Here is a 25,224-nt window from a genome sequence, read left to right on the forward strand (position 1 = left end):
TTTGAGAAGTGAATGTTCATTTTATAAGCTGTAAAAGCTGATAGACTTTCATAAACTTGCATTTGTCGTTAATTCCTAAAAGGATTGATTTGGTTAGCTTTCCTGCAGCAAAAATATTCCGACTATGCATGACCTTGCACCAGTCACCTATGTGTCTGTGTGTGCTTTTTTTGTTGCTGTTACAAAGGACATCGTAGATAGCAATATGATCTCTGATGATCAAGATCATCATAAAGGCAGTTTGACAATAAATCCCTTAACTCAAAGAATTTTTAGTAAAGATTACATCATTTGTTGAAAGGCACTAAAGGCAAGAGAAAATAAGAGAGGCTAAAAAAAAAGACGGTGAACTCGTTAAAAATTTCATCCTAACAACTTGTACAAAATTATGCAAAAAGGAAAACATCGGGGCTTCCCTGGTGGCGCAGTGGTTGGGAGTCCGCCTGCCGATGCAGGGGACACGGGTTCGTGCCCCGGTCCCGGGAAGATCCCACATGCCACGGAGCGACTGGGCCCATGAGCCATGGCCGCTGAGCCTGTGCGTCCGGAGCCTGTGCTCCGCAACGGGAGAGGCCGTGACAGTGAGAGGCCCACGTACCGCAAAAAAAAAAAAAAAAAAAAAAAAAAAGACGATGAACTTGTTAAAAATTTCATCCTAACAACTTGTATAAAATTATGCAAAAAGGAAAATGTCGGGGCTTCCCTGGTGGCTCAGTGGTTGAGAGTCCGCCTGCCGATGCAGGGGACGCGGGTTCGTTCCCCGGTCCGGGAAGATCCCACATGTCGCGGAGCAGCTGGGCCCATGAGCCATGGCCACTGAGCCTGCGCTCCGCAACGGGAGATGCCACAACAGTGAGAGGCCCGCATACCGCAAAAAAAAAAAAGGAAAATGTTGGTCTGATGACCTGAGAAATTCTCTTTGTGGAATATGACTAAGAAATGAAAAATTTTCAAGAATGGTTTATGGAAATATGTTTTGTTTTGTTACTGTAGAGTCACACCCTGTATGCTCAAAGCTGCAGAAGTTATTGGGAGGTGTTAACAAAATTTCCTTGGAGAATCATAAGACTAGGTTTAAAACCCCTCTACCTGATGGATCCTAAGAGTGGTCTGGCTTAGACTGGAGAACCCCTTGAGTTTTCTTCAGTCCTCAGAATCTGTGATAGTGCCTGTATACTTCAAGTTGGATTAGAATAAATTTATTTCAAGCATAAATTCATCTTTATAAAAAGAGAAAAGTGCTGCATTTCAGTGATAATGCTACATTTATTTGGGGCTCCTGGGATTCAAAGCGATACGAATCTGAATCATATAGAAATCATAGTATGCAAATGAAGTAGTTGAGTTGCTGGAACTTGCTCTCATGATATTAAAATTAATCTTACCAGGGGGTGCTGAATGTTAAGCCGGGAAAAAATGTTCTCAAATGAATATTTGATTTCATGTTAGAACAACAAAAATCATCATTTTGCATCTTTGATTTTGGCTGGTAACTTCTTGGGATAAAACAAGGTTTTCTCCCTCCCCTCAGCCCCCTTTCTTTTTTTGCCCTAGAGGTTACCTTGTTAGTTCTTAATTTGGTAATATTTTTATGCTGCCCCTGATAGGAGCTCATAAAAAATAGAGGAATTGCTGAGTCAGTGACAGCATGAAAAGCACAGTCATCTCCCTTTGTGTTTACGAAGAGGAAGAGGAAAAAGAAAGAAGAAAGACTGTATGAAAATATCAGCTTTTAAAAAATGGAAAATGATTAAAATGCTCTTAAAAATGGCCAGATTTGTAGCTGAAGGACTAACGGCCCCATTTATTCACAGAGGAGGCGCGAGGCGCGGAGGAGTTATCTGCGCTGGCTAGTGACTCATCCCGCGGAGCTGGAAGGTTCGCCTGAAGATGGGAGAGTAATTTAGTTTCTAGGACGGTTCACTCTTCTTCAGTTTACTCACAAAGGTGCTAATTAAGGGAAATGGTTATGGTGTTATTTTTTCACTTTAACATCTGTTCCTCATGATCTGGAACACAGAAAACTAAGTCATTATGTAGAAGCATCCAGGGGAGCTGGATGGCAGTGATTCTGAGTCATTGTCATAATAAATTAAAGTGTAAACCAGAGGCCTGTGTGTGAAAGGATCAGAACCCTATAAATCCGTGAATTTCACATGTTTGGGTAAATAAACTGTTCACGCCAAGATTAGGAGCCACAGCAGCCTATCCAGTAAAAAAACAGCTTTTGCACAAAAGAGAGATGAGGAAATACTGAGTACATTTTCACTTTTTTTCTCTTTTTTTTAGAAATATGAATAATATCTGTGCCTGGCATTGTTCTAGGTGCTTCACAGGTGTGAACTCATTTAATTCCCACAGCAACCTCCGATGTAATGTGGATATTATTATTATCCCCATTTTACAGAGGTCAAACAAGCAACCACAGGCATGCCACTTCAATGAGGCATGAAATGGTTAAGTAACGAGTGGTGAGTCTAGGATTCTAACTCAAGCAGTCTTACAACTAAAACTAAAATAAAATATCTTTATGTTTATACTTATATTTAGAGAGAGAAACAATCAGGACATATTGTATAATAGAAACCTGGTAGTCCTTGAATGAAGAGGATACCTCAAACTAACCCAAGTATATAATTCAAGTTTTGCCTAGCAAGAAAACGTATTTAGAACTTGGAATTAAAAACCTCCAGAAGCTAGTGCCGTGATATTTTGATACTTACAAGAGTCCCCCCTACTTTATGTGTATTCCTTCCCCCACAGCTCCTCACCCCACATTTTATATGACTTGAGGCGTGAAACACTAATTTGAATGTCCAAACTAGGATCCCGGGGAGAAGCTACTATAAAAGGTTAAAACAAACTCTTGCTTCCGTTGTACACTGCCTGTGGGGAGCTATCAAATATCTAAGAGAAGTTGTAAAATAATACTATCCTGATGATCTGTTTTCCCCTACTATATATAAAGCCCATGCAGTGTTAATTGTTATTGCTGTTTTCTTTGCCCATATTGTAGAATGCAGGTCATACAAAGGGATGGTGAAATCTAGTAACTTTTCACTAGCTTTGGAAAAAAGATTGATGGAGAATCATTTGTAGTACAGAAAAAAATGCTATTTAAAAAAATGTGGTTCCCAAGTAACTTATGCATCAAACTTGGGAATCTATAGAAACTGAAGATTTTAAGTGTTTGATAAAACTCTCCTAGAGTGTGCTTTCAGTTTCAATTTCCTGTCTATAGGAAATTTTCCTCTGCTGTTTCACTGTTTGTGAAGAAAGTAAGATTTTATCACCCTTTCATTTTCATTTGTGTCTATCTCTTGGCATAAGGAAATCATTCTCTATTGGTACCATATTATTCATTGAATAGGAATCAAAAGGATCCTAAGTAAGCTTCTAAATTACAACTTTTCAACTTCTGAAAAATATTATTTATTTTTACTGATTGGAAGATGGTTTGGATACTATCAATCTCGTATGTGGTACCTACCATCACATTTATATCATAGTTCATTCCTACTATTGCCATAGATGATTACAAAAGGGATGGCCAAAGCTTCTCGTCTAAATTATATATGACAGATACAGAATACTTTTGGAAGCTATATCAAAATTATATTTCTATATCTTCTTTGGCATATAACACTTTTTAAATTTAGTTTTTATATTTATTCGTTTCCTTTATTTACTTATCCCAGTGTAAGTACTCAGGTCTTCAGCTATTTCTGTTCCGGGAAGTTTGGAGAGGCTATTTGTTCAAGGTCATTGTGTTACTATGTGATGGCAGGAGATGGTTTCTGTCGCTTACTCCGAAAACATTTAACCTTTCTCCAAGTAGACCCTGATGCAGTGTATGTTTCAACTTTCCTCTATTCAGTCACACACTTCATGAACAGCCCCAACCTGAGCTGAAAGGGAAGAATCATAATTGCTTTAGCTGTGGACAAGTGATGCAGTTCTGGCCAAGGAGACAAACATTATTATTCCCATTTCACAGAACAAGTGATGGGGCTCAACTAGAACCCAGGTTCCTGAGCCCAAGGCCAACCATTGTCTTTCTTCTACACACGGGATCACCTATGAAAGGGTGCTTCTTTTTAATAATGTGTTTGAATATTTATTTACCATCTGTACTCTTGTATGTTGCTGCATAACAATCCCAAAACTTTGTCACTTGCAACAACAGACATCTATAATCCTACAGTTTCTGAGGTGCAGGAACCCAGGAGGGGCTTAGCTGATGGACCTGGCTCAGGCCTTCTCGTATCGTTGCAGTCAAACTTGACTCAGTACCAAGACATTTTGTGGCAGCTTCCAGAAACAGAGAAAAATAAAGATACAGGGATTTGGGTTAAAAGTTCTCTTAAATTTTCGCTCAGTCTTTCTATTATATCAGAAATTTCCCAATTATACTTTGTGAGATCTTAGGGAAAAAGAGAATAGTTATTGTAAATTTCCATATTTAGCATTTATCATACTATATTGCAATTATTTATATAATATGTAATAACCTACATTGTTATATATAATGATGACTCTCCTTTTAGACCAGGGGTCCTCAACACTCTCAGCAAATTTTAATTACTTAGGAGCTTTTAAAAAATGTTAATAACATGGGCCCAACTCCCATCCAATTGAATCAGAATCTCTAGGTATGAGTCCAAAGAATCATTAGTTTTTAAAATCTTCCTGGGAGATTCTAATATATACCTAGGACTGAAACAGCTGTTATCTTAATTAATTCCTATTTTTTTGTTTATGTTATACACACTTTTGGGAACCTCAGGAAAACTGTGGATCTTTCTCCATCGATAAATGTGATCTGTCCATTCATGAAAATTTTTTGTATAATTTCAAGGGATTGTGCATCCCTGATTTAGACTGTGAGCTCCTCAGTGGTGGTAACTGTGTTTTTTAATCTATGTGTATTTTTGTATGAACTTTTCTCTGCCTTATCCCACCTCTACTTCAAGAAGTGAGGCTTTGAGTCTTGGCATAGGACAGACATGTAGACCAATGGAATAGAAATGAGAGTCTAGTAATAAACCCACACAGTATGGTCAACTGATTTCTGACAAGGGTGCCAAGACAATCCAGTGGGAAAAGAATAGTCTCTTCAACAAATGGGGTTGGGATAACTGGATATCCACATGCAAAAGAATGAAACTGTACCACTACCTCACACCATATACAAAAATTAATGTAAAATGAAACAACAACCTAATATAGTTAGAACTATAAAACTCTTAGAAGAAAACATAGGCCTAAATCTTTGTGACTTTGGATTTGAAAAGCATTCTTAGATATGATACCAAAATCAGCAAAAGGAGAAATAGATAAATTGTACTTCACCAGTATTTAGAACTTTTGATCATCAAGGGATGTTATCAAGAAAGTGATGAGACATCCTACACAATGGAAGAAATTATTTGCAAATCATACATCTGATAAGGGGGTAGTATTGAGAATATAGGAACAATTCCTATAACTTAATAACAAAAAGACAAACTACCCAATTAAAACATGTACAAAGCACTTGAATAGACATTTCTCCAAAGAAGATAGACAAATGGCCAATAAGCACCTGAAAAGATGCTTAACATCATTAGGCATTAGGGAAATGAAACTCAAAACCACGGAGATACCACTTTACACTCAGTAGGATTACTACTATTTTAAAAAAACCAAACAAACAGACAAAAACCGCTAAAACCCATAAAAGCTGAGAATAACAAATCTTGGCGAGGATGTGGGGAATTGGAATGCTTGTACATTGCTGGTGGCAATGTAAAATGGGTACACCCACTGTGGAAAACAGTTTGGTGGTTCTTCAAAAAGTTAAACGCAGAATTATCATGTGATCTAGCAATTACACTCCTGGGTATATATCCCAAAGAACTGAAAACAGGTACTCAAATACTTGTACACAATGTCCATAGAAGCATTATTTACAGTAGCTAAAAGGTGGAAACCACCCAATGTCCATCCACTGACAACAAATAAACAAATTTAGGATATACGCATAACACAGTATTATTTGGCCATTGAAAGGATACCTGCTACAATATTGAACCTCTAAAACATTATGCCATGATTTCATTTATGTGAAATGTCAGGAGTAGGTAAATCCATAGAAACAGAAGACAGGTTGGTGGTTGCCAGCGACTGGAGGATGTGAGAATAGATAGCGACTACTTAATGGGGGAGGGAGTTTCTTTTGGGGTGATGAAAATGTTTTCAAACTAGATAGGGATTGTGATTGCACAACACTGTGAATGTATTAAGTGTCAGTGAATTGTATACTCTAAATGATTAATTTTATGTTATATGAATTTCATTTCAATTACAAAAAACACAGAGGCAGTCCCAGACAAACTGGCACAAGCTGATCATCTTATTCCTATGTGAGAACATTTGTACGCAAAATAACTGTCTTTGAGTTATTCCTTGAAACTACATAAAATACTTACTGGAACACACTAAACGCTCAATAAATATTAGCTGATATAAAAAAATATAAGTGGGAGTTTGAGGCAGTTTATAGAGACATGATGCAACACAAACTCTGTATCCTTGGCCCCTAACACAGTTTCTCATACATGGTACACAGACTCTTAATGTTTTTGAATTGATCCAACTGGAAAGTCTCTTTTCTCTAGAGACATTCAGGAATGGGCTATATATCGCATCACTTCAGACCTCTGAAGATTTGCTGATGTATGCATCAGGGGACAATGAAATTTGGTAAATGACTATTACTCCATACATGAATTCATGTAAAACATTGAAATATTAATGCAATGGAACAACTGATATGGCAGGAAGAGCCATGTTTAGTCTTCTGTGAATAATCTTGTACAATAAATCATTTGTCCTCTAGTCGAGATTGTGAACTAAGTAAACCCATGTGTAAACTGTGGGAGTCTCCTCAACTCTAACAGCACAGAAGTCAAAGAAAAGGGGAAGAATCTCATCCCTAAATACAATGGACTTTACTTCAAATAAGGCAATGATACTTTTCCGGATTGTGAGATTTCTGAAATTACTTGCTTCAATGCTCACAGACTCAAACTAGGCCAGGATCCATGAACAGTAACAAGGTCACTTGTTAATCTGTTACAGATAGTATTTTGTGCAGAGGAAACTATGCTACTATGTTTAGACCTCTACTCTTATTTTTAACACTACTGCATCTAATGACACATTCCTGGATACTAAATTAATGAGCTTTCCACACATATTCAGTACTTTCCTCTGAGAAGCTCAGAATGTGCTGTGCATTAAGTGAGACTCATTACAGTTCTCACATGGTTATTGTTATACCAGGTTGAGAGGAATAATTACAGTATTTAGTTTTGTAATCCATTTTATAAAGCAGATATTTCACAGCTCAAACAGGATCAGCAATGAAGTTATTTGTAGGTGGATTTCTGCTTATTGCCAATTCTGACAGAGTAAATCCACATAAAGTGCATTACAGGGAATTTTTGATTTCAGTCACTCTATCCTTCCCTCAAATCTGTTCCCAGTCTCTGGTCTTAACCCATGTCAATGCATGCCACCAGTGGCCACCTAGATGTTCAAGGTTGGAACCCAAGAGTCACTGTTGATTCTCCCCTTTTCTTGCATCCCGACACCCACTCCATTGTCAAGCCTCGTCTCTTCACTTTTGTCCATCTCCTCTGCCCCATCTTAGTCCAGCAGCCCACTTCTCTTACCAAGGCTCCTGCAACAGGCCCTCTGCTTTTGCTTTTGGCCTCCTGCAGTCTATTCTCTGTAAGTCAACCAGAGCAATCTTTGCAGAACCAGTCATTGGGGTTTCTGCCCCTCACACTCTTTCCAGCTCAGCACCAGTTGTCCTGGTTATTTTCCCCAGGAAGTGCTTCCCCATCTTCCTACGTGGCCAACTCCTCATTTAGCCTTGAGTATTCTACCTAAAGTGGGTGTCCACCCCCAATGCACAACAGCCATTATTATCTTTCAGCCCTAGTTTCTTTCATAACATTTCCAATTTTATAATTATTTTATTATTATTTGTTTATTTGTTAGCTTTTCTACCTTTAGAATGAAAGTTACATCAGAGTGGGGCTGCATCTTACTGACTGTGGTATCTCCTCCAGCTTGATCAGTGAGCCTGGACACTGCTTAAAGAATGAATGCGTCACTTCTCCTGGGTCTTCCCACTTCCTCTGCCTCTTCTTTCACAACCTCAGCCCTCATGCCTCTGAAGTTTCAATAGGAGCAGGAAGAATGATTGATAGAGGTTAAACACTCTGTCTTATTTGCCAACAAAAGAATTTTCTTTTCTTTTCTTTTTCTTTTTTTTTTTTTCTTTTTTGGTTGTGCCATGAGGCTTGCAGGATCTTAGTTCCCTGACCAGGGTTCGAACCCAGGCCCTTGGCAGTGAGAGTGTGGAATCCTAATCACTGGACCACCAGGGAATTCCCAGGATTTTCTTATATATTTTTGAAAACTTTTCTTTCCCACTAAACATATGCGTGGGTAGGAAAGATGAGGGTAGGGCAGAGGAGTGTGGAAGAGTTCACATATTTTCCCCCCCAACCCGGGAGATGTAGAAATGAGAAGGGGAAAATTTTTGTAGAAAGTGTGAAAATTAAGGAGATTGGTTCAAGATGGTGGAGTAGAAGGACATGCGCTCACTCCCTCTTGAGAGAGCACCAGAATCACAACTAACTGCTGAACAGTCATCGACAGGAAGACACTGGAACTCACCAAAAAAGATACCCCACATCCAAAAATGAAGGAGAAGCTGCAGTGAGATGGTAGGAGGGGCAGAATCACAAGAAAATCAAATCCCATAACCGCTGGATGGGCGACCTACAAACTGGAGAACAACTATACCACAGGAGTCCACCCACTGGAGTCAAGATTCTTAGCCACATATCAGGCTTCCCAACCTGGAGGGCTGGCAAAAGGAGGAGGAATTCCCAGAGAATCAGACTTTGTAAGCAAGCGGGATTGGATTGCAGGACTTTGACAGGACTGGGGGAAATGGAGACTCCACCCTTGAAAGGCACACACAAAGTAGTGTGCACATCAGGACCCAGGGGGAAGGAGCAGTGACCCCAAAGGAGACTGAACCAGGCCTACATGCTAGTGTTGGAGGGTCTCCTCCAGAGGTGGGGGGAGGTTGTGGCTCACCATGGAGACAAGGACACTGGCAGCAGAAGTTCTGGGAAGTAATCCTTGGCGTGAACACTCTGGAAGTCTGCCATTAGCCCTGCCAAAGAGCCTATAGACTCCAGTGATGGGTTGCCTCAGGCCAAACCACCAACGGGGAGGGAACTCAGCCCCACCCATCAGCGGGCAAGGGGATTAAAGTTTTACTGAGCTCTGCCCACCAGAGCAACACCCAGCTCTACCCGCCACCAGTCCTTCCCATCAGGAAGTTTGCACAAGCCTCTTAGAAAGTCTTATCCACCAGAGAGCAGACAGCAGAAACAAGAAAACTACAGTCCTGCAGCCTGTGGAACGAAAACCACATTCACAGAAAGATAGACAAAATGAAAAGACAGAAGACTATCTATCAGATGAAGGAACAAGATAAAACTCCAGAAAAACAGCTAAAGGAAGTGGAGATAGGCAACCCGCCAGAAAAAGAATTCAGAATAATGATAGTGAAGAAGATCCAGGACCTCAGAAAAAGAATGGAGGCAAAGATGGAGAAGATGCAAGAAATGTTTAACAAAGACCTAGAAGAATTAAAGAGCAAACAAAAAAAGATGGACAATACAATAATTGAAATGAAAAATACACTACAAGGAATCAATAGCAGAATAACTGAGGTAGAAGAATGGGTAAGTGACCTAGAAGACAGAATGGTGGAAATCCCTGACACAGAACAGAATAAAGAAAAAAGAATGAAAAGAAACGAAGACAGCCCAAAAGACCTCTGGGACAACATTAGATGCAGCAACATTTGCATTATAGCGGTCCCAGAAGGAGAAGAGAGAGAGAAAGGACCCGAGAAAATATTTGAAGAGATTACAGTCGAAAACTTCCCTAACATGGGAAAGGAAATAGCCATCCAAGTCCAGGAAGTACAGAGAGTCCCAGGCAGGATAAACTCAAGGAGAAACACACCGAGACACATAGTCATCCAACTGACAAAAATTAAAGACAAAGAAAAATTATTAAAACCAACAAGGGAACAAAGGGAATACAAGGGAATCCCCATAAGGTTAACAGCTGATTTCTCAGCAGAAACTCTACAAGCCAGAAGGGAGTGGCGTGATATATTTAAAGTGATGAAAGGAAAGAACCTACAACCGAGATTACTCTACCCGGCAAGGATCTCATTCAGTTTCGACAGGGAAATCAAAAGCTATACAGACAAGCAAAAGCTAAGAGGATTCAGGACCACCAAACCAGCTCTACAACAAATGCTAAAGGAACTTCTTTGAGTGGGAAACACAAGAGGAGAAAAGAACCTACGAAAACAAACCCATAAGAATTAAGAAAATTATAATAGGAACATACATATCTATAATTACCTTAAAGGTGAATGGATTAAATGCTCCAACCAAAAGACACAGACTCACTGAATGGATACAAAAAAAGACCCATCTATATGCTGCCTACAAGAGCCCCACTTCAGACCTAGGGACACATACAGACTGAAAGTGAGGGGATGGAAAAAGATATTCTGTGCAAATGGAAATCAAAGCTGGAGTAGCAATACTCATATCAGATAAAATAGACTTTAAAACAAAGAATGTTACAAGAGACAAAGAAGGACACTACATAATGACCAAGGGATTCATCCAAGAAGAAGATGTAACAATTATAAATATATATGCAACCAACATAGAAGCACCTCAATACAAAAGGCAAATGCTAACAGATATAAAAGAGGAAACTGACAGTAGCACAGTAATAGCAGGGGATTTTAACACCTCACTTACACCAATGGACAGATCATCCAAACAGAAAATTAATAAGGAAACACAAGCTTTAATTGACACAATAGACAAGATAGATTTAACTGACATTTATAGGACATACCATCTGAAAACAGCAGATTACACTTTCACCTCAAGTGCACACAGAACATCCTCCAGGGTAGATCACATCTTAGGTCACAAATGAAGACTTGGTAAATTTAAGAAAATTGAAATCATATCAAGCATGTTTTCTGACCACAAGGCTATGAGATTAGAAATCAATTACAGGGAAAAAACATAAAAAATACAAACACATGGAAACTAAACAATACATTACTAAATAACCGAGACATCATTGAAGAAATCAAAGAGGAAATCAAAAAATACCTAGAGACAAATGACAGTGAAAGCACAACGATCCAAAACCTATGGGATGCAGCAAAAGCAGTTCTAAGAGGAAAGTTTATGGCAATACAGGCCTACCTCAAGAAACAAGAAAAATCTCAAATAAACAATCTAACCTTACACCTAAAGGAACTAGAGAAAGAAGAACAAACAAAACCCAAAGTTAGTAGAAGGAAAGAAATCGTAAAGATCAGAGCAGAAATAGAAACAAAGAAAACAATAGCAAAGATCAATAAAACTAAAAGCTGGTTCTTTGAGAAGATAAACAAAATTGATAAACCTTTAGCCAGACTCATCAAGAAAAAGAGGGAAAGTACTCAAATCAATAAAATTAGAAATGAAAAAGGAGAAGTTACAACAGACACCGCAGAAATACAAAGCATCCTAAGAGACTACTACAAGCAACTCTATGCCAATAAAATGGACAATCTGGAAGAAATGGACAAATTCTTAGAAAGGTATAAGCTTCCAAGACTGAACCTGGAAGAAATAGAAAATATGAACAGACCAATCAGATGTAATGAATTGAAACTGTGATTAAAAATCTTCCAACAAACCAAAGTCCAGGACCAGTTGGCTTCACAGGTGAATTCTATCAAACATTTAGAGAAGAGCTAACACCCAACCTTATCACACTCTTCCAAAAAGTTGCAGAGGAGGGAACACTCCCAAACTCATTCTATGAGGCCACCATCACCCGGATACTGAAACCAGACAAAATACTATAAAAAAAGAAAATTACAGACCAATGTCACTGATGAATATGGATGCAAAAACCTCAACAAAATGCAAACAGAATCGAACAACACATTAAAAGGATCATACACCATGATCAAGTGAGATTTATCCCAGGGATTCAAGGATTCTTCAATATGTGCAATTCAGTCAGTGTGATACACTACACTGTATTAACAAACGGAAGAATAAAAACCATATGATCATTTTAATAGATGCAGAAAAAGCTTTTGGCAAATTTCAACACCCATTTATGATAAAACCTCTCCAGAGAGTAGGAACAGAGGGAACCTACCTCAACATAATAAAGGCCGTATATGACAAACCCACAGCAAATATCATTCTCAATGGTGAAAAACTTGAAAGCATTTTCTCTAAGATCAGAGAGAAGACAAAGAAGTCCACTCTCACCACTATTATTCAATATAGTTTTGGAAGTCCTAGCCACAGCAATCACAGAAGAAAAAGAAATACAAATTGGAAAAGAAGAAGTAAAACTGTCACTGTTTGCAGATGACATGACACTATACATAGAGAATCCTAAAGATGCCACCAGAAAACTACTAGAGCTAAAGAATGAATTTAGTAAAGTTGCAGCCTACAAAATAATGCACAGAAATCTCTTGCATTCCTATGCACAAACAACAAAATATCAGAAAGAGAAATTAAGGAAATAATCCCATTCACCATTGCAACAAAAAGAAGAAAATACCTAGGAATAAACCTACCTAAGTAGGTAAAAAACATGTACTCAGAAAACTATAAGGCACTGATGAAAGAAATGAAAGATGACACAGATTATGAGATATACCATGTCCTTGGATTGGAAGAATCAATACTGTGAAAATGACTATACTACCCAAAGCAATCTACAGATTCAATGCAATCCCTATCAAATTACCAATGACATTTTTTACAGAACTAGAACAAAAAATCTTAAAATTTGTATGGAGACATAAAAGACCCCGAACAGCCAAAGCAATCTTGAGGGAAAATAACAGAGCTGGAAGAATCAGACTCCCTGACTTCAGACTATACTACAAAGCTACAGTAATGAAGACAATATGGTACTGGCACGAAAACAGAAATATAGATCAATGGAATAGGATAGAAAGCCCAGAGATAAACCCACGCACCTATGGTCTCCTAATCTATTACAAAGGAGGCAAGGATGTACAATGGAGAAAAGACAGTCTCTTCAATAAGTGGTGCTGGGGAAACTGGACAGCTACTTGTAAAAGAATGAAATTAGAACACTCCCTAACACCATACACAAAAATAAACTCAAAATGGGTTAAACACCTAGATGTAAGATCAGACACTATAAAACTCTTAGAGGAAAACATAGGAAGAACACTCTTTGAAATAAATCACAGCAAGATCTTTTTTCACCCACCTCCTCGAGTAATGGAAATAAAAACAAAAATAAACAAATGGAACCTAATGAAACTTAAAAGCTTTTGCACAGCAAAGGAAACTATAAACAAGAGGAAAAGACAATGCTGGAGTAGGAGAAAATATTTGCAAACAAATCAACGGACAAAGGATTAATCTCCAAAATATATAAACAGTCCATGCAGCTCAACATTAAAAAAACAAACAACCCAATCAAAAGATGGGCACAAGACCTAAATAGACATTTCTCCAAAGAAGACATACAGATGGCCAAGAGGCACATGAAAAGATGCTCAACATCATAATCATTAGAGAAATGCAAATCAAAACTACAATGAGGTATCACCTGACACCAGTTAGAGTGGGTATCATCAGAAAATCTACAAACATCAGTTGCTGGAGCGGTGTGGAGAAAAGGGCACCCTCTTGCACTGTTGGTGGGAATGTAAATTGATACAGCCACTATGGAAAACAGTATGGAGGTTCCTTAAAAAACTAAAAATAGAACTACCATATGACTCAGCAATCCCACTACTGGACATATACCCTGAGAAAACCATAATTCAAAATGACACTTACACCCCAATGTTCATTGCAGCACTATTTACAATAGCCAAGACATGGAAGCAACCTAAATGCCCATCGACAGATGAATGCATAAAGAAGATGTAGTACATATATACAATGGAATACTACTTAGCCATAAAAAGGAACGAAGTTGGGTCATTTGTAGAGATGTGGATGGACCTAGAGACTGTTATACAGAGTGAAGTAAGTCAGAAAAAGAAAAACAGATATATTAATGCATAAATGTGGAATCTATAAAATTGGTACATATGAACCAGTTTGCAGGGCAGAAATTGAGACACAGATGTAGAGAACAAACGTATGGACACCAAGCGCGGAAAGCTGGGGTGGGGTGGGGTGGGATGGGATGAATTGGGAGGTTTAAGAAGTTGGAAAGAAAGATGTAAAAAAGACCCTTTATGGTTTTTCATAAAGTTTTGCCCTGAGTAAGTAGGTGTAAGAAGTCTCCTTGTCTTGTGATTAAATATATAGTTTAGAGTTATCTTTATTTTTTAATATCAAAAAGAGGTAAAGTGTTTACTTGCTGTGGGTTCTTCCTGCTGGTGCAATTTTTGTAACATTTTGCCTACTATCTGGAAAACAAGACTGACCTCTCTAGTTAGAGGCTAATTTTAGTTGGGTCATGTAGGCTCTTTGTGGATTCATTCACTAACCACTTACTATATATGTAAAAATGTGCCGGGCACTGTTGGTTGAGCAAGCTTAACCTTTATGCACTGATACTCACTGTCTTCTGCCGGAGTGACTTCTGTTTTGCCTTAAGTGTGCCAGGTTAGGCATGAGATTTAAATTTATATCAGCCTATCATTTGTTTTCTCTCTCTTGACATACTTTCACCCTTTTTACTCTTGTTACTTTCACCAGATGTGGCCCCTCTCTTCACTTGGTGATGCATCTCTTGTGAATCAGCCAGTTTCTTTAACACCCTTTGTCCCATGAAAAAGCTGTATCTTTTAAATTACTTTCCGAAAGAGACCATGTTTCCAGAAACTTTTGGATATGGCACACCTGGTTTAATTCAGAGGATGTATTCCCAAAAATGGTAGGATCATTTCTATGTGGGTTCATTGGAGGACAGCCTTAAGGAGATGCTCTCCAGACAGTCAACACGGACAGTCTCTCTTTGCTGGTCAGTCCTCCAGCTTTCAGTGATGTTTATGATGTTTATGAAGGTCAAAGGGCTTTCAAATATAAGTAAGTGCTTCATGATATTTATTCTCTGATTCCTAAGTCATTTTCTTGAAGACACATTGTGGTCTGCTTATCTCCTTACCACCTTTTTTAGGTGTTAAGTGTTGCTTGCATACTTTTTGACTTTTGTCAGATGTTATGGGTCAAAACTGTTCACCATAACACACAATAAATAGTAGAAAGAACAGCCATAGCATAGTAAACAATACATGTTTTAGAACCCACTCAACTCAGGAAAATGAGGTAGAGTACTGTTTGGCAGAGGACCTTTGCAATATGGTGGATTAATGCTTTTTAGCCAGGAATATGTTACAGTACAGTGTGTTGGCTAGATCTCACTGACCGAGAAGGTACCTAGAGCATGGGTGGGGTGGGGTGGGGTGGAGGAGAGACATATATACGCATAAAGTTTATTGTAATGCATATATGTGTGTGTATTACATAGGCACCCATATACACAAGTTACTTTTTAAAAGAAACTATTTCAGAGATTTATAGAAATTTAATGAATCAGCACTGTGTGCAGCATTATCAAATTGGGTCTATGTGCATCCCTACATATGAATTTCCAGAAAATGCTTAAGTGAATGCTCCCAACAAATTATAATTAGGTTTAGATTGTCTACCTGGTGTTTCATTTCTTTCTGCAGTAAAGTTAGTTGATGATATTTTCATTTACAGTTGACAACTGAGAAAACAGAAATCTGGCTATATCATCCAAGGGATTCCACTGGACCCTGCTGCCTCTCAGAATTCGGTGAAACTCAGGTATTTGGACGATGAAACAATTATTTACAATTTTAGTTTACTTTGCCATGTCATTCCTTACAAACCATCTGTATGCTGCCTTCTAAGTGCCATATGCTTACTTTTAATTAAAATCCTAAAGAAGAAGAACCAGCAAAGTGTATCATCATTATTATTCATGGTGCATTGTTGGCTAGACCCTTTATAAAAATGTGTAACACAAAATTGTACATTGTGAGTATTTATGGAATTATCCTATAAAGAAACTGAGCTTTTAAAAAAATCTAAACAAGCTATACTTCATGAGGAAAAATCTAGTTTATTAAAGAGAAATATATCAGATAATCTATTGTAATGATTAAGTGAATGAACTTGTTAAAACATGAATTGGCTATAAAATGTCATAAAATGTAGCAGATTAAGCTACTTTTTTTGAAGTCTTTCCAGATTTTTTTAATGAGTTAATATATTGCTTTTTAACAAAGAACTCCTGCAGGCAGAAAAGAAATTATATCTGACTTAAAAATTCCCATCATGCTTCATTCTCTGGTGTACTTTTGCAGCCTTGATGGATTTGTTACATAATCAGCTTTCAATGGCTTCTTTTATTATAAAACAGAGCATTATTGCCTAAAACAGCCCCACTCCCTTTTTTTTTTTTCTTCCCTCAGTTTCTGAAATTACAAATGCATTTAAACAATGATCAAGTCATGCTGCAGCAGGCACAGGGAACAAATGAACAACTGCAGCAAGAAATTGCTAAACTTGGGTCTGAAATGCCAGCATTGGAGAAAAACCTGAGATCAATAGTGCTCAAAAGTGTGAGCTGATGGAAGATAGGATATAACTCCATTGGGCTTCCTACCTGCTATTTATGCTTGCTCTTCACATAACCCATGGACAGTTGGCATTATGGAAAACATTATAAAACAGTTCCTTGCCATTTCTAACTATGCTGCATATTTGGAAAGTGTACAGATGCAGCTGTCATACTTTTTTTTAAAAAAACTACTGGGCTATATAATAATTAGAAAGAGAGATGGAATTTAATTAATGCAATAGTAAAAACTATCTGACTTAAAATTTGCTTTACAATCAACCCAACATGTAGTAGATAGAACTCCTTAAACTCAAGGTATCCTTGAACCTTCAGATCCCATTGAAAATATGTTGCTGCTTTTTATTTATTTCAGATCAAACATCTTAACCTTTCTCCACGTATTATATTAATTACCCCAAGACTAACTCAATGTACTTTTCTCAGCAACAAAAGCCAGATTTCTCACTACAAAATGAGAGACATTTTCTTACAATCATGAGTTGTTTAGAATTTACCAAAGATATGAAGATTATATAAGTATCACCAGCTATTGCTACAAACTCTTTTAATCTAATGTTAATAGACAAAAAGAATAATTAATGTTATCTAGTGATAACAGTTCCATAACAATGTGAATATGTTTAATGACACTGAACTACACATTTTAAACATTGTTAAAATAGTCAATTTTGTACTATATATATTTTGCTATCATTTAAAAAAAACACAAAAATTTAAAGTATAACTATGCAGTGTTCCCTGGACCCCCACTACCAAGTTTAAGAAGAACACTTTATTTAACTTTGCCATCTTATGAGAGTCCTTCTAAGATCTCTTCTTTCCACTTCTGTCTTAACAGCCCATCCCTGTCCTGACATGAATTTTGTGTTCCTATTCCCTTGTTGTATTGTTTAGTCTTGCGTGTCAAAGAGCTTTATAAGTGGAATCGCATGCCATGTATTTTTCTGCAATAGCTTTTTTGTTTAATCTTTAATCCCTGAGATTCTTTCACATTGTTACCTGTAGTTGTATTTCACTATTTTCACTGTTATATAATATTCTATCCCATGGCTATACCATAATCTACTTATTTGTTTATGGTTGATCTTTGGGTTGCTTCTCTTTTATCCTTTTTCTTTTCTTTTCTTTTCTTTTGGTTATTACATAGAGTGTTGCTATGAGCCTTTTTTCTCCCTGTATATATGGGCAAAGTTTTTTATAGTGGTATTTTAGCTGTCCCTGGAACAAATGACTGCTCCATTGATTTCCCTACCTCATTGTGCAGAGTTTATTCAGTAGCCATACAATCTGACAAACATAGAGATGGCTTATTTTGTAGTCAGACCCAGTTTCAAATACTTCCTCCTTCACTTAGCAGATATATGAAGTTAGATAAGATCTCTGGGCTTCGATTTCCTTATCTCTGTCTTGGGACTAATAATAGCTGCCACACAGTGTTTTCGAGTAGATTTAATTAGATAATCTACTTAAAGAACTAATTATTTAATACATGCTCAGTAAATAGTAATTATTAGTGGTATTATAATTACAGAATAGATGGCTGTACCAAGAATCACTGTGCAGAGATACTTCAATTTTATTCAAACAAAGGAGTAGACATTTAAACTCCTGCAGTCAGATCTCAGAGCTAGGAGCAGTAGGACAAATGAGTTGGTGCCAGAGCACCGGGGCCGACACCCATAAGGTGAGACAAGGGTACAAAATGTCCTCACCTTCTCCATTGTCCCCAAATCCCCATTAAACTTCTAGTTTAATCCAGCTGTGCCACAATAAGCAATAAGGAATAGAGTCCTTAGGGAGATGGTGGCACAAGAGCACATTTTATTCCCTTACTGCACTTGGAGGGTGGAGTAGAATCCTTCCCCATCTCTCTATTCATGTGGAGCTCATGGGTAGCACAGAGATCTTGTGATTAACCCTAAATCGTGAACAAAAAGGACATATTGCTGCCCTTGAGGAGTTTATAATCTAGTTTATAATCTAGGGAAGATAGCAATCCCTATGAAACAATTGGAGAGTAATGAAGAAAAGGTAATTGTCCAACTGTGGGGTTTAATTTAATAGCTACATCCTAGAAAAAGCTAATTGATATAATAAAGCATTATTAATTAAAATTGGTTATATGTTTCAAAATTTACCACTTTTTTTTTAAAAAAAGGCAAACGTGCTTTTAATCCAGTATTTTGTTTCCTATCCGAATATCGTCAGTGGTGGCGCAGCCTGATGTCATATCCACTTCAAGTTAATTTGATGCATTGTCTTCGTGTTCATCATTATTTTAAACAGTAGTTGTTCGTTTGATTGACAGGAAAGGTGGAGTAACTCTTTGCAGCTTAAGTGAATTAACCTGGCCAAGGTTACCTACACACAGGGAGTCATTTTGACAGACAGAGCTGAAATATTTAAACTTGTAGCTCTACACTTCTCCATCCCCCTGCTTTTCCAGCTCAAGTGAATATCTGTTTTTGTCTGGGAAGTTTAAGTAAGGCATCGTGTTGGTGACAGGGTGAATGGCTCTCACAAGGAGCCCGAACTCTGGCTTCTCAGTGAGAGCCTGAGCCTGCCTCTCCCCCATGATGCTTTGCTCCTTATCAGGGGAACGAAGACAAGTGGACGTAGGTCCCACTGTGCTGCTGCGCCTTCAAAAATACAGCACCTGTGAAATATAAATCAAGACTTCCATTTCTGAAGCAATTGCAACAACTCTTTATCCCAGAGGATGGGTACAGTTCCAGAAGATAATTTTCAAAAGCCTTTCAAGAGTCATTTTACATTAAGGTACTCAGAAAACAAATGACTGAAAGAGACAAAAGCATTGGCCCTTCCATTGTAAAATTTAAGATGTATCTCTACTTATACAACTTGTTCTGAAATAAGGCTGTTATTCTCCCTAGGTGGCAAATATAGATGTAAACACCCAGCTAGCAAAGTCTTCCTCTCTGAGTGTATAGATTGCCTTGTTTCCAAGAATAATGGTTTAGTGAAGGTGTCAGCTGTCATACTTAGAGCCATCACTCATGCTACATTTGAGATGATGTGCTGTGTGCTCATCCATGCTTAGGGCAGGATGCTTATTATCCGACCAGGAAATGAGGCTTCTGACATTCTTTTTGGCTGTTAAAAATAAAACGCCTAAATATGTGTGCTAGCTCACTGCTGAGTAAACATCTTCATTCACAGTACATCTTTGATAATCTTTCCTGAGGTCATTAGAGGATGTGTGCTCCCTCTGACCACAATTGAAAGCGCTTGGGTACAGCTAGCCTGTCTTCATTGCTTAAAGATGGTGACTGCTTTTAGAAAAGGAAATATTCTAATAAAAATAGACACTCTTAAAAAGAGGTAAACCAGAGCATTGATTTCCACTATAATTCTTTTGCTGTGTTCAGCAAAGCAAATAATTCTACAAGCAATTAGGGCATACCACCTCTTTAATGTTTTCATATATTCAAGTATTTTTCTCATGTGCTTCCTTCTAAAATAATTGCTTATTATTGAATTAAAATCTATTGAAATCAAATGTGAATCTGAATTTGTTTTATACTAGAGAAAGTGGAGAGTAACTATTTCACATTGATTGGCCCATCAGAAAAAACTTTCGATAGAAAGATTTGCTATCATTTTCCCAAAGGATCTATCTTGGGAATCACCAGTGGCATATGTGATGGAATGGCCCAATTGTTTATTATTGAGATATAAATGACGCACAACACTGTATTGCTTTCAGGTGTATGGAATGGCGTAGTTCTGATAAAGGTAGTTGGTTAGGTATCTGGTCTTGTTTTTGCTCTTTCACCTCAACAGATGATGTCACCTTGTTATGGTTCTTCTCTAGTTACTTGATCAATGTCCATCAGGTTTCTAGATAAAGAAATGTTTCCAGAGTTTATGCCTCTGCTTGTGGATAAGTCAGTTTTTAGCATCAAAATGTCAGAGAGCTGTTGTGTTAGAAGATGAAGGACTCCAAAAGGCAGGTGACTGGTGGTTGAGTTTTCAGAAGTTTTCTGTGATGCTGAGTTAGAGGGCACATGGCAGGCTCCCTCCCTACTCATTACCAAATTCTAGATTCTTCCTCACTACTTGAGTGTGGTGGGGGTCAGTAGCGTCCTCGATCCTGGAAGTTTGTTAGAGATGCAAAACCTCAGACCCCACCCTTAGGTCTACTGAATCAGAATCTGCATTTTAAAAAGATCTCCAGCTGACCTATAGGCACGTGAAAGTTTGAGAAGCATTTCTCTACTGAATCAAAGATTCATTCTATTTGGACTTTGCTAACCCCTCCCTTTGCCCTATTACTTTAAGCCATTCCAAATAGCCTTTACTATTCAATTTAATTACCTACAGATAGGGATTCCATGTTAGAGTCTGCCTTTTCCGGTAGGATATGAACTCAGGATTAAAGAATGGCAATACAAAAACTAGGACATTTATAAATTAAGTCTTAGACGTTCTAAGAGTGTTACATTAAAAATATATTCTTAATGGATTGGTCTACTCAAAACTACTGGCTAAATACAATACTTCTTAAATAATGATAATTATAATAATAACATCCATACATGAAATTGGAGAATGAGAAGTCTTTTTACCTCGGAATTTCTGTATTTTGTGCTTTTGTTGGTATAATAATTTGCCATCCTTGGCAAAGGACCATATTGATTTAAACCCGAAGAAAATAGGTAAATAGATGCCGAAGTCTTAGGGAAGGTTCCCGAAGATAAGGTCCTCAGCATTTGAAAATTTAAAAGAAAATGTTTCTTCTTTTCTCTTCTTGAAGCTGGATACCATGGATAGTTTTTGAGTCACACACGTCTGTGCCCAAAAGGCCTAGGCTTCTTTGGGGGAATGTCGCAGTTCTATTGGCTCAAGCCACATTCAGAATCCTGGGATAGTCTCTTCATCTGACCACCCTAGGATAATATCAGTAATAGTGATTTCAGCTCAAGTCTCTGTAAGCATGTTATATTAGATGGGGTCAAAGTTTTATGAAAAGATAAGAAAAAATTATTCAAAAGTAAGCAAATAGGCAAATTACAGTACTCTAACACCCCACAAGGAACATTATTTTCTGTATGCTAATCACTATTAATTACTTAGTGTATATTATCTTCAATCCTGTTACGTAGGAAACGTTATCCTTAGAGTTCGAGAAATTGAGGATCGGGAATTCCCTGGCAGTCCAGTTGCTAGGACTCCGCACTTTCACTGCTGAGCGCCAGGGATCAATCCCTGGTCGGGGAACTAAGATCCTACAAGCTGCGTGGCACGGCCAGAAAATAAAGGAATCTAAGGCTTAAAGAAATCTAAAAACTTTCCCAAGCTTATACACATAATAAATGACGGAGCTTTCAAACTGAAGTCTGTACTGCCCACAGATTGGATCTTAATAGGCTACATAGCTGTTAATCCCTTGACATATTAATGAGTAATTGCCATTTCAGGCATTAGGGAGAGGCAGCTGCAGGTAGGAGGCTCCTACAGTACTCCTCAGCCCTGAACACTGGAGTCCTTGGTACCGCTGGCTAAGAGTAACTGTCTATTGAAATGCTATTTCAAGTGAGCCCAGGTCTCCGAAGGCCCGGCTTGAACTGCCTAGAAGGGGTTTGTCTTCATTTGGCAATTTGTTTTTATAACTACTGTAACTTTGATCAATGCTGCTCTTATATTCTATTTCCTGAAGGTATTTTCTGTATTATTACTCTTTCTCATTTTTATATTCCTCCTCGTAAGTCCCTTTCTTTCCTTGTTATAGGCACACTCAAACCTCCATCCTAAAAAAACAACCACCACCACCCACAAACATTTTTCCTTCACCCCGATTCTCCTTCACACTATTGTTCCTTTGTTCTACATCCCATTACCCTCTCATTCTTCTTGAAAGAGTGGCTTTATCAGTTACCGTCTATAAATCATTATTTTTCATTCATTTCAGAACCTGTTACCCTCCAGTTTTCTCTTCCATCACTCATTGAATCAAATGTAACCTTGTTTAACAAGCTTTATTACAGTAACGTCCAATAGCCTTCCTTATGGAGGAAAACGGAAATGGAAACAGAATATAGACTATGCTTATGAAACATCTACTGTAAGCCATCTTTATGCAGTAAATTTTATGTATAATTTCTCATCTAAGCTTCATAGTAACCTTGTGATTTTTTATTTATTTATTTTAACATCTTTATTGGAGCGTAATTGCTTTACAATGTTGTGTTAGTTTCTGCTGTATAACAAAATGAATTTGCTATATATATACATATATACCCATATCCCCTCTTGCTTGTACCTCCCTCCCACCCTCCCTATCCCACCCCTCTAGGTGGTCACTAAGCACCGAGCTAATCTCCCTGTGCTATGCGGCTGCTTCCCACTAGCTATCTCTTTTACATTCGGTACTGTATATATGTCAGTGCTACTCTCTCACTTCGTCCCAGCTTACCCTTCCCCCTTCCGTGTCCTCAACTCCATTGTCTACCTTTGCATCTTTATTCCTGTCCTGCCCCTAGGTTCATCAGAACCTTTTTTTTTTAGATTCCATATATATTTGTTAGCATACGGTATTTCTTTTTCTCTTTCCGAATTACTTCACTCTGTATGACAGACTCTAGGTCCATACACCTCACTACAAATAGTTCAATTCCATTTCTTGTATGGCTGAGTAATATTCCATTGTAAATATGTGCCACATCATCTTTATCCATTTATCTCTCTATAGACACTTAGGTTGCTTCCATGTCTCGGCTATTGTAAATAGAGCTGCAATGAATATTTTGGTACATGACTCTTTTTAAATTATGGTTTTCTCAGGGTATATGCCCAGTAGTGGGATTGCTGGGTCACATGGTACTTCTATTGTTAGTTTTTTAAGGAACCTCCATACTGTTCTCCATAGTGGCTATATCAATTTACATTCCCACCAACAGTGCAAGAAGGTTCCCTTTTCTGGACACCCTCTCCAGCACTTATTGTTTGTAGATTTTTTGATAATGGCCATTCTGACTGGTGTGAGATGATATCTCATTGCAGTTTTGATTTGCATTTCTCTAATGATTAGTGATGTTGAGCATCCTTTCATGTGTTTGTTGGCAATCTGTATATCTTCTTTGGAGAAATGTCATTTAGGTCTTCTGCCCATTTTTGGATTGGGTTGTTTGTTTTTTTGATATTCAGCTGCATGACCTGATTGTATATTTTGGAGATTAATCGTTTGTCTGTTGCTTCATTTGCAAATATTTCCTCCCATTCTGATGGTTGTCTTTTGGTCTTGTTTATGGTTTCCTTTGCTGTGCAAAAGCTTTTAAGTTTCATTAGGTCCCATTTTTTAATTTTTATTTCCAGTTCTCTAGGTGGTGGGTCAAAAAGGATCTTGCTGTGATTTATGTCATAGAGGGTTCTGCCTATGTTTTCCTCTAAGAGTTTTAGAGTGTCTGGTCTTACATTTAGGTCTTTAATCCATTTTGAGTTTATTTTTGTGTATGGTGTTAGGAAGTGTTCTAATTTCATTCTTTTACATGTAGCTGTCCATTTTCCCCAGCACAACTTGGTGAAGAGGCTGTCTTTTTCCACTGTATATGCTTGCCTCCTTTATCAAAAATAAGGTGACCATATGTGCATGGGTTTATCTCTGGGCTTTCTATCCTGTTCCATTGATTTATATTTCTGTTTTTGTGCCAGTACCATACTGTCTTGATTTATTTATTTAGCTTTCTAGCATAGTCTGACGTCAGGGACCCTGATTCCTCCAGCTCCATTTTTCTTTCTCAAGATTGCTTTGCCTATTGCTTTGCCTATGTGTTTCCATACGAATTGTGAAAATTTCTGTTCTAGTTCTGTGAAAAATGCCAGTGGTAGTTTGATAGGGATTGCGTCGAATATGTAGATTGCTTTGGGTAGTAGAGTCATTTTCACAATGTTGATTCTTCCATTCCAAGAATATGGTACATCTCTTGATCTGTTTGTATCGTCCTTAACTTCTTTCATCAGTGTCTTATAATTTTCTGCATACAGGTCTTTGGTCTCCTTAGGTAGGTTTATCACTAGGTATTTTCTTCTTATCGTTGCAATGGTAAATGGGAATGTTTCCTTAATTTCTCTTTCAGATTTTCATCATTAGTATATAGGAATGCAAGAGATCAATGTGCATTAATTTTGTATCCTGCTACTTTACCAAATTCATTGATTAGCTCTAGTAGTTTTCTGGTAGCATCTTTAGGATTCTCTATGTATAATATCATGTCATCTGCAAACAGTCACAGCTTTACTTCTTATTTTCCAATCTGAATTCCTTTTATTTATTTTTCTTCTCTGATTGCTGTGGCTAAAACTTCCAAAACTGTGTTGAATAATAGTGGTGAGAGTGGACATCCTTGTCTTGTTCCTGATCTTAGCAGAAGTGGTTTCAGTTTTTCACCACTGAGAAGG

General features: G+C 37.7%; 1 protein-coding gene across 3 annotated transcripts in view; it reads left to right on the plus strand.

Annotated features, from left to right (window-relative positions):
• LMNTD1 (lamin tail domain containing 1) overlaps positions 1-25,224 on the plus strand; it is a 442,400-nt gene that overhangs the window by 119,030 nt on the left and 298,146 nt on the right. For all 3 annotated transcript variants that reach the window (XM_060305881.2, XM_060305879.1, XM_060305878.1), the window contains exon 4: positions 15,900-15,986. The gene's annotated coding sequence lies outside the window, so the exon portion shown is untranslated. The remainder of the gene's footprint in view (positions 1-15,899; positions 15,987-25,224) is intronic.

Source organism: Globicephala melas, chromosome 10, assembly GCF_963455315.2.
Source record: "Globicephala melas chromosome 10, mGloMel1.2, whole genome shotgun sequence".
Lineage (NCBI taxonomy): Eukaryota > Metazoa > Chordata > Mammalia > Artiodactyla > Delphinidae > Globicephala > Globicephala melas.